This window comes from Chenopodium album, chromosome 12 (assembly GCF_948465745.1).
Source record: "Chenopodium album chromosome 12, dcCheAlbu1.1, whole genome shotgun sequence".
NCBI lineage: Eukaryota > Viridiplantae > Streptophyta > Magnoliopsida > Caryophyllales > Amaranthaceae > Chenopodium > Chenopodium album.
In genome coordinates, this window is record NC_137845.1 from 25383348 (window position 1) to 25394562 (window position 11215).

Consider the following 11215-nt stretch of genomic DNA (forward strand, 5'->3'; position numbering starts at 1 on the left):
AGAACTAAACCTAGACTAAGCAACCAAGGAAAGAAAAAGAAAAGAAATAGAAAGATCTCACCAGGCGCCAAAGCTATTGCACATAAAAAAGGTGAAAGAGGACCTTGATGAATCGTCGAAATCCAAAGCATAAGCAATAGAGCAAGGTGAGGAATAACAAAAAAAACTATATACAAAGAAAATTGTTAGTAACTTCAATACAAAAGAAAAGAAGAAAGTAGAAAATAAAATGTAGAAAAATAAAGAAAAGCCAGTAATAGCAGCAGCAAGGGTCAGAATCAACAAACGAAAATAGTATCAGAAGATAAGAAATCAGACAGTCATCATCAGGAATCATCATAAGAAAGACATAGAGAAACTCAGCGGACAACAATCAGCAAAACAAACAACAAACCGATAACCGGGCAGAGGAATCAGCAGAAATACAGAAGCATCATCATAAAACCGAACAACAGAAAGATCAAAACCTGAAGCATAGGAGACCAGGGATGAACTACAAAAGCAGGGGGGAAAATATGGGAAAGAACAGAAAAAAAGATGCAGAAAGCACCCCCAAGCTTAGACTAGACCACCCCCCGAATCCTAAAGGCATATAGGCAATCGAGAAACATAAAAAGCATAGAAGAAGGGGGGCCATGGTAGTATCATTCAAATCAAATTCTATCACTTTTTACATCTATCAAAGCACCTGAAGTAGCAAGGAATGGTCTCCCTAGAATGATGGGGATATTAGCATCTTCATCCATCTCAAGCACAACAAAGTCCACCGGAATAACAAATTTCCCGACCCTTAAAGGAACATCCTCTACCTTACCCTTAGGAAACTTAATTGACCTATCGGCCAATTGCAAAGTGATGTTAGTAAGTAAGAGTTTTCCTAGCTCAAGTCTTTGGTATACCGAGTATGGCATAAGGCTAACACTAGCTCCTAGGTCACACAAGGCATTCTCAATTTGCATTTTATAAATGGCACAAGGGATAGAAAAGTTTTCGGGGTCTTTTAGCTTAGGTGGCATCTTGTTCATTATGATAACACTACAATTCTCGGTCAAGTTCACCGTCTCTACACCATCACATGTTCTCCTACCACTCAAAATGTCTTTGAGGAATTTTGCGTAGTTGGGCATTTGGGTGACAACTTCGGTAAATGGTAAAGAGAGATGAAGTTGCTTAAGCATGTCTATGAATCTTCCAAATTGTTCATCTAACTTGTGTCTCATGAATTTTTGTGGATAAGGAAGCTTAGGTTTCACAATCTCTTTCTCCACTCTCACCTCACTAGGTTTCTCAATCTCAACCTCACTCAAAGATACACCATTTCTCTCATCTTCAACCAACGCCCCTTTTGTGCCCTCTTTAGTCTCACTCATCCTAGGCAAACTCTCCTCAAGGATCTTACCACTCCTTGTGACAATAGCATTAACCGGTCTCTTAGGATCTAGGCCTTGGGAAGGTAAAGAAGAAGGACTAGCATGGTCTTTCAAAGCATTAGCAAGTTGAGAAATTTGGTTTTCAAGCATCTTATTATGAGCCATCATTTCATTAAATTTCTTATCACTTACGGTCATATAAGTGTTCAACAACTTTGTTTGGTTTTCATTGATTTCTTCCAAATTTGTTCTATGTGAAGAAGAAGAGGATTGAACATAGGAATTATCATTTTGGGCCTTTGGAGCAAATCCTGGTGGAGGGCCTCTTTGAGCACTATTTTGAAAATTGCCTCTACCTTGATTGTTCCAATTACCCCTACTTTGATTTTGACCATAACCTTGATTATGGTTACCACTACCTTGATTATGGTTCCCATAACCTTGGTTTTGATTACCATAATTTTGGTTTTGATTTTGGCTACTATAACCTTGATTGTTATAGTTACCTCGAGACCTTGGTTCCCTTGGTTCCTATAACCACCACCTTGGTTATAATTGTCAAAATTTCCATGATTGTTGTAATTCCTATTCCATTGACCTCTTTGATTCTCAAACCTAGAATAATGATTATTTGACACATAGTCACATGCTCATTCACATTTCCATCTTGATCATCACAAACATCCACACATGCATGAGGGAAACTAGAAACATCATGCTTATACGACCCACAATCATTACAAAACAAGCATCCACTAGGCATGTTACTAGAAGAAAGAAGGGTTGAGAATTAGAAGACGTACCTCTCCCCTTAGTTTGGGAGTGAAGACTTGAAACTTGGTAGGTGGCACTTTCCAACTTTGCCTTGATAGCAGACATCTCCTTCCCCAAGTTTGTTATTTGAGAGGATAGATTGTTGATTGCATTTAGATGATCAACCGAGTATACCAAATAGCTACTCTTGCTAGTTGACTCTCTTTCTCCATCTTGCCAATCTCTATAATACCTCACTACGTCCTAAATTATGTCCACCACTTCCTCTTCCGTTTTGTTCATGATAGGACCTCCGGCTCCTCCATCTAAACATGATTTTCCTTGAGGGCTAAGACCTCCATACAAAATTTGAATGATTTGATAGGTTGGAATTCCATGATGAGGAAATTCTCTTTGATACTCCTTGTATCTCTCCCATGCTTCATAGAGGCTCTCATTTGGCTTTTTCTTGAAACCTTGAATCAAAGCTCTAGCTTCCGCCGTTTTCTTTTCAAGATAGAAATGGGATAGAAATTCCTTGGTGAACTCGTCCCATGTCCTTAGTGAATTCGGCTTTACCTCCTTGTCTAGCCATTCAAAAGCACGACCTATGAGAGAAAAAGGAAAGAGCTTGAGGCGAATGAATTCTTGGGAAATTCCGTTCACCTTGATAGTATTGCAATACTTCTTGAACTCCTTGAGATGGTTTAGTGGGCTTTCATGCTTGGCCCCACTAAATTGTCGCCTCTCTATCAAAGTGATCATTGCCGGTCTTATTTCAAAATCATTTGCCGGTGTTGTAGGTGGAGCAATCCCACTCTCAAATCTATATGCACCGGGAATCCCCAATTCTTTCAATGCCACTCTCGGATTTTCTCCCATTCTTGCTTGTTCTTCTTGTTGTGACTCTTCTTCACTAGCAATGCTAGGGCTCAAAGATCGTCTAGCACTCCTTAACCTTGCAATAGTTCTCTCAATTTTCGGATCAAACGGAACTAGTGAACGACCTCGTGCTCTATGCATAAAATCTCAAAAGAAATGGTTAGTAGCACGACTACGAATGTAGCCTAAAAGAAATTTTTTTTGTATTTTCAATCAATAGTGAAATAGACTCAACAACAATAACAAAGCACCAATATCATTCCCCGGCAACGGCGTCATTTTTGACACGAGAAAAATGTAGGTCGTCCTCTACCCTTTCCTAGAGTACAAGAAAATTTATAAACACTCGACCAACCTAATACGAGTATAGGGTAAGTCAAGGTACTTCGAAGTTGCGGAAGATGAGGTTGGTAACTAAGGTATCAAGAAATCTAGATGAATCGAGAAATTCAATATACTAAACACTAGGGATATGGGTTCCACATGCAAGCTCAATGATTATGCCAATTGAAAAATCACTCAATCAATTCAAACATTGCAAAGGACAAACAATAGTTGCAATCAAAGGAATTCAAGGGCTATCCCCTATTAGCCAAGCTAGGGATCACTATGAATGGCTAGCTAGGAAAATCAAAATCAAATTCAATCAATTAAAGCAATTCTCAAATCAAGGGTTCATGTCATTGAAATTTGCAATGCAATCTAGATTAATCTTATAGGTTGATCACTCCTAACCTAATCAATCACATGCACAACTATGTCAACCAATTTAATTGCACCATTCAAATCAATTTAGCATCATCAACTAGCAAAAATCATCAATCAAGCATGCTTCCCCTTCTCCCTAGCAACTAATCTACTCACTAAACATGGTGGAATTAAGAAACAAAACAAATTCAATCAAATTCATATTCATTTAAAGCTAAATCAAAAGAAAATCAATCAATCAACAATTTCTAAAGCAAGGAATATAATCTCAATCAAAATCCAAAAAAACTAGAAGGAATTGAATCAAAAGTAAATCAAGGGAAAGAAATCTTACAAATATTCATTGAATTAAAGAAGGAATTTCAAAATTAAATTGAAATCTAAGATCAAATTCAAGTACTAACAAGTAAATCTTAAACTTCTCTCTCTACTTTCTCTCTCTCTACTATTTCTGGAAAAATTCTCTCTCTAGTAAAAAGTTAAGTCGTCCCTCAAAAAGAAAGTCAAAAGCTATAAATAAGAAAAATCGAGCGAAGAGGGACGCACAGGCCATGCGCACGCACAGCCCAGCCGCGCGCGCGCACAGCTGGGTCTGCGCGCTCGCACCCCTGTGCCGCGCGCGCGCACCCCTGTACGATGCACAGGCTTTGGCTCCTTCGCTTGCTTGATCAAACTCCGCACCCCCGAGCATCCCCATCGTCAGTGCACTCGAGATGATGCCCGCGAACACGGCAGTCCCAAAATGAGCAAATTGACTTGATTTTTCACCTACAAAACCCAAATAAAACAAAGAGAGGAAGCGTACCTAGGTAAAACTAAAACTAAAATTATGAATTATCAACTAAAAATATGAAAAACTCGTAAAAATCAATCGAGAATTAAAGTGAATTATAAAAAATGGAAAATCAAATAAAACTAAAAGAATTATATGAAAATGATAAAGAAAATGAACCTAAATCTTATTCTTTTTAGCGCCAAAAACGACGCTCATCAACTAGGAAAACTATGCTGCTCCCACTAGACTTCTTGTATACACAAGGTTCCTCTTCGCTTTTGACAAAACCAAATTGTTTGATTGCTTCATCAAAACGAAGGTTCCAACTCCTTGATGCTTGCTTCAATCCATAAATGGATTTCTGAAGCTTGCATACCTTTCCAGGATTTTTTGGATCTTCAAAACCCTCAGGTTGTGTCATATACACTTCCTCCATCAAGAACCGATTCAAGAAGGCGGTTTTGACATCCATCTGCCAAATTTCGTAATCGAAAAATGCAGCAATCGCTAGAAGAATCCGAATGGACTTAAGCATTGCTTTTGGAGAAAAGTTTTCATCATAGTCAATACCATGAATCTGTCTATACCCTTTCGCAACCAGTCTTGCTTTATAGATGTAGGCATTTCCATCCTTGTTTGTTTTAATTTTGTAAACCCACTTGCATCCAATAGGCTTTACCCCATTAGGCAAGTCCACCAGGGTCCACACAGCATTTTTAGACATCGTTTCCATTTCGGATTTCATGGCCTCAAGCCATTCATTTAAGTTGGAGCTCGCCAAAGCTTTCTTGTAGGTTGTAGGTTCCTCATTCTCCAATAAGAAGATTTCAGAATCCTCAGTTAATAGAACTTCAACAAACTGTTTGTTTCTGATTCTGGCAGACCTACGTGGGGTAAGAGCAACAATAGAAATGTTCTCTTCAACTCTTTGAAGATTTTCGCAAGAATTAGATTCAAGTGGGACGATAGGAGTCTTGCTAGTTGAATTAGCTTGCTCCGACGCATGGTTATGCGCCCTCGCCTCTGATGTGGAGTTATCCACATCCATTTGTTGCTCGTCTCGAATTTCTTCGAGAACTACTTTACTCCCACTTGGCTTTCTAGAGAGGAATTCCTTTTCTAGAAAGACACCATCGCGAGCAACAAACACTTTGTCATCTTCGCGATTGTAGAAGTAATACCCTCTTGTCTCTTTGGGGTAACCCACAAAGATACACTTGTCTAATTTAGGGTGTAGTTTGTCGCCTTGTAAACGTTTTACATAGGCTTCACATCCCTAAATCTTGAGAAAAGAAAATTTTAGAACTCTTCCATTCCATATCTCATATGGTGTCTTTTCAACTGCTTTGAACGAGCTTCTGTTCAGTACTCTGGCAGTTGCTCCTAGTGCATATCCCCAGAATGATATGTGAAGATCAGTAAAGCTCATCATGGACCGAACCATATCCAGTAAGGTCTTATTTCTCCTTTCTAACACCCCATTTAACTGTGGCGTCCCTGGAGGGGTTAACTGTGAAAGTATTCCACAGTTAATCAGATGGTCATCAAATTCTTGGGTTAAATATTCACCACCACGATCGGATCGTAATGCTTTAATTATTTTCCCAAGTTGGTTTTGTACCTCATTCTGGAATTCTTTAAACTTTTCAAAGGCTTCCAACTTCTACTACATTAAGTAAACATAACCAAATCTACTTAAATCTTCAGTAAAAGTAATGAAGTATCTATATCGACCCCTGACTTTTGAACTCATTGGTCCACACACATCCGTATGTATGAGTCCCAAAAGGTCACTAGCTCTTTCACCTACACCCGTATTGGGTGACTTAGTCATTTTACCAAGCAAGCATGACTCACAATTTTCAAATGATTCACAATCAAATTTTGAAAGGAGTCCATCCTTATGTAATTTCTAGATTCGCTTTTGGTTAATATGTCCAAGCCTACAATGCCATAGGTAAGTCAGGTTGATCCATCTGTTCTTTTCTTTTTATGATCTATGTTGTAGATATGAGTTGTATAATCTAAGACATACAAGCCATTAAATAATTTCTCTTCAGCATATAAAATATTTTCTTTGGAAATAAAACAACATTTGTCTTCAAAAGAAAATCCTTCAGTATCTAAAATAGGAACTGAAATAATGTTTTTGGTAATAGTTCGAACATAATAACATTTATTAAGAACCAAAATTAAACCAGACGAAAGTCTCAAATGATTATCACCAATAGCAAGTGCAGCAACTGTTGCTCCATTTCCTACTCGGAGTGTGACTTCCCCTTTTGCTAATGCCCTACTCCCTTCTAGACCCTGCATGTTATTAACAATGTGAGCACCACAACCGGTGTCGAATACCTAAGTTGAAGATGAGGGAAGATTAATTTCTAAAACAAAAACATCAAGTAGCTCCTTACCTTCTGTTTTCACTAGTGTATAATGGGAAAACCCTGGTGTATGGCGAAGCCAATCACCGCAATAGAAGCATTCGCTTTGTCTCCTTTTCAAGTACTCCTCAGCATGGTTAAGTAAAAGGTTGACTAATGTCATCGTCGAGCCCTCATCATTATGAGTAAGCCTGACTATATCAAAACCATCATGGAGTGAGAACAAGATTATATCATGTGCGGAGTCATCATCAAACGGTTTCCCAAGGACGTCCATCTGATTGAATAAATCAATCATTGACATGGGTCCTTACTGACTGACCAGGCATGAGTTTCTTAGCCATTATCTTACAATGAACATTGTAAGCCTCATACCTTATGCTGCCAGTCCAGGAATAGTAAATCTGAGGGATCGAATTAACGACCTCTCTTACATTGTAGTCGTTGAAGTTTCCTCCTTCACTTCCTAATGCCCCAATGCCACCTCAACAGATGGCACGAAGACATTCACACAAGTTGCTTAACTCATATTGCCTTAACCTTCTTTTCCAACAATTTGGAATAGATTCTAAAATGAGATTCCTGATTTTCTCTGCATCCGAAACAATTTTCGCATGCCTTTTAGGATCATAACCTTCAGTATACTTGCCCTCAACAGGTATGTGATGAGTGACATTTATGTCACTCCTAGGATAGTGTTTATGCCTTGTTTTAGCTTGTCTTAGGGTGTTTTGTAGTTTTTTTGTTCAAATAATGCGTGCATACATGTCTCGATGTGATTTTAATGAAATCGCGTATATTGTTGTATGCTTGCCTTCATTGTCTGTTTGCACCGTTCCCTATACCTTATTGCTTCCCTTGGTGTTTGTGCTTAGGTATTTGAAGTCTTGGATTGCAAAGAAGAAGCCAAGGAAGCATGAGAGAAGAATCGAAGAAAGCAAGGTGCAAGGGCGCAAATAATGTGCGGGCGCGCAGCCCTGTGAGAACCCGCGCAAAATTGGCGAAATTACATAATCGAGGCAGAAAGTTTTGCGCGGCCTGTGCGCGACATGTGCGCGGGCGCACACCCACACCGTGCGGGCGCGCACACCTAAGCACTAGCCGCGCAACCCACAAATGCGCGGGCGCGCAGCTACTTTGCGCGGGCGCGCAGGCTGCTGCGAGGGAGCGCAGGCCGCTGCGAGGGCGCACAGACCGCTGCGAGGGCGCACGCGCGGGCGCACAGCGGGTCTTGTTCAGCGTTTTTGCGCGATTCTTTATATATTGCGGGGCTTGTTTTGTAAAAGGAGAACTTCATTCTTTTAGATCTTTTTCCCTAGTTTTAGGAGAGCTTCTCTCTCTAGGTTTAGCTTAGGATTAGAGTAGTTTAGAGAGAGAAAGTGAGGGTTTCACCATTATTGAGCTTGGATTTTGAAGAAGAAGATTGATCATCTTGTTTGTAGACTTTCATCTTCAATCAATGGGAATCTCTAACTCTCTCTCCTCTATTTTTATTGTTTTATTTTGATTATTGTTTTTGTTGTTGGTATTGCTTGTTAATCATGTTGATTCTTGATTATTTGTTGATTAATCTTGTTGTTATCATGATTAGTGAGTAATTTCCCCATTAAGGGGATGGTTGTGGTGTAGTTGGATCTTGAGAATGTTCAAGGGTTTGGAATTGATTTATTGTGATTAAAGTCTTTATATGTTTGATGTTCTTCAATCTACTTGCAAAATGCATGTTGTTAGTTGATTGGGAGTGAATCTTTGCTAACATGAAACGGAAGTTGACTTAGCTAAGTTCATTTATTTCGATTGTTATTTGATAGTACCTCCTAGTATATGGTTCTAATGTGGAAACATAGAGGCTATGTTAGGAGAAGCTGATTAGCCCCGGAAGGCGGTTAGATTGGACCTTACTTCGATATTCGAGCATGTTTAGTTCATAATTAATTCAACTCCTATGCCTTTGTTTATGTTCAAGTGAATGCTACTCCTAGACCATTTCCCTTAATGTTTTATTTCTTGTTTTAGCACATTTAGACTTTAGTTATTTTTCTCCTATTCCGGACTAGCTTAATTGTCGATAACATTTGGTGGTGTTTATCCGTTCTCTGTGGTTCGACCCCTATGCTTGCCTTATACTCGTATTAGGTTTGTTTAGGTTGTATAAATTGTATTTGATCTAGGTGTAGTCGTTTGACGACGCGATTATTCCCTTGTCAAATTGGCGCCGTTGCCGGGGAATGGGTTCCATTACCGTTGTGTTATCTTATTGAGACTAGTCCATTGTATATATTTTTCCTTTGATTTATTTTTGTTCTCTTTGTTTTGTTTTTGTTGATGAAAAATGGCACGTTTTTCTTTTCCTCAATATGATGGTGAGCCTTTTTATGTCTATTTCCATAGACTTGTAGAGTTTTTGAACTATAATGGTTGTAATCCTTGTGAAGCTTGTGAGATTTGTTATTGTGGCATGAATGAACAAACGAGATATGAAGTTGAAAGTAGGTTTAATGGTGAATTTCAAGCATTAACGGTTCATAATGCTTGGAGCTTTTTTGTACGGTTCGCTAAGGATGTACGCAATAGGGCATGTAATGTTGCTAATTTTGATTCTCAATGTGATAATAGTTTTATTGGTGGCATGATACCCCATGATTTGTCTTGTGATCCTATATGTGAACCTAGTACAAGTGATTTCAACTCTTTTTCTCCTATTGTTGATGATGAATCTCATTTGCTTGATTATGCCCCCTTTCCCCAATATGATGATGCTCATGTTTATAATGTGAATGATCCTCCCTCCTCATCTTCTTGTTCTTACATGGCTCCAAATGATTTCCCTTATGCTCCTAATGAATCCTTTTATGAGGGTAATTCTATGGAAAATTTGAAGGAAGAGAAGATAATGAAGATAATGGAGATGATGGAGAGGTATAACGAGATGAGGGAAGTTGAGAATAAGGAGAGGGAAGTTGAGAATAGGGAGGTGGAAGCTAGAATGAAGATGCTTGAGAGCCAAATTCTCCAATTAGCCAACTCTCAAGAAAATGCCCTTCCTTCTTCTTCTCTTCCCCATATGAGTGAGGATCCCATTAGAGAGCATTCGAGTGATGGTGAAGGAGTAGAGAATGAAGAGAGTGTTGATTTTGAAAATCCTAATTCTCTTTCCCATCTTGATAAGTCTCAAGTGTATGTTTGTGACCCTTCAATCTACGAGTATATAGACTCTTTTGAGGTAATGTCCCACATATTTTTCGAGAGTCATATGAGGACTTATAGATTATTGGATGATTTCATCGAGAACGCTTCTTGGGACTTAGATGAGTTTGAGATGAATCTACCTCCATTCATGCATGATTTTGGGACCTTGGGTTTTGAGATAGTTGAAGGAAAAGTTGTCTATTGTGGTGAAAAGGAGGATAAGGTTGATTCCCTTGGAGTTTTTGAGCTTGAGGGAGGTGTAGATCGTGAGTGCCCTTCGTTTGAGGACTCTATGATTGATTTTCATGCCCTCATTGGCGATGTGAGGCCTTGTGGTGAGGGAGTAGCTACCCCTTTTCCCGTTTCTCATACCCCTTTTTCTCTAAGGTTTGACCACATCCTTTCTTACCCTATTTCTCTCCCTTCCTATCTCAAAGAGCCTATTGAGGAGCCGCCCTCTATGGATGATTTTCATGTCCCTCCTTCCATCATTGTTGAGGATAAGAGGAATTTTGCCAACAAAAAATTTTGTGATGAGGATTTGCCTTTTTCCTTTTCTTTCCATTCTTCTTTTCCTTCTTCTACTTCTTACTTTCTTGAGTTTCCTTTCGATCCTTCTTCTTCTTTCTTTTGGCATCTCCCTCTTCACTTACGTGCAATAATTTTGTTGCACGTCCTTATTCCGTCATTTGCCTATTTACACCCCCATGAAATGTGTAGTAGTGCATTTGACAAGCTCTTGCGTGCGTTGAATTATTATTTCCTAGAGCGGTCTCGCTTAGACGTTAAACAAGCCTTTGCGGGAAGTAACCCGTGTTTTATTGCTTTCATTTTCTTTTGTTTTTAGATTAGATTTTCTCTCATGGACGTGTTTGTGTTCCTTGCTAGGTACACAACTTGATATACTCTTGCGCATTGGTGATGATCAAGAATCAAGGAAATGTGCCTCAACTTACCTATCATGTGGAATTCAAGCCTTATTTGTAGAGATTGTGGCTCATATGAGGTTATTTCGGGTTTTTTGTGTGATTTTGCATTTATCCCATATCCGGTAATATCCTTCTTTTCCCCCTCTCTCTCTTACTTATTGTGACTTGAAGATCATGTGTTGGTAATGTTGGATTAATTTTTCCTTGTTTTCCCCTCCTTGGTTT

General features: G+C 39.0%; 1 non-coding gene across 1 annotated transcript; it reads left to right on the forward strand.

Annotated features, from left to right (window-relative positions):
- Positions 1 to 2514: 2514 nt before the first annotated feature.
- LOC145573348 (small nucleolar RNA R71) lies at positions 2515 to 2620 on the forward strand. Its single transcript, XR_014097395.1, has one exon. It is a non-coding gene; the product is annotated as a small nucleolar RNA R71 (small nucleolar RNA).
- The last annotated feature ends 8595 nt before the right edge of the window (positions 2621 to 11215 follow it).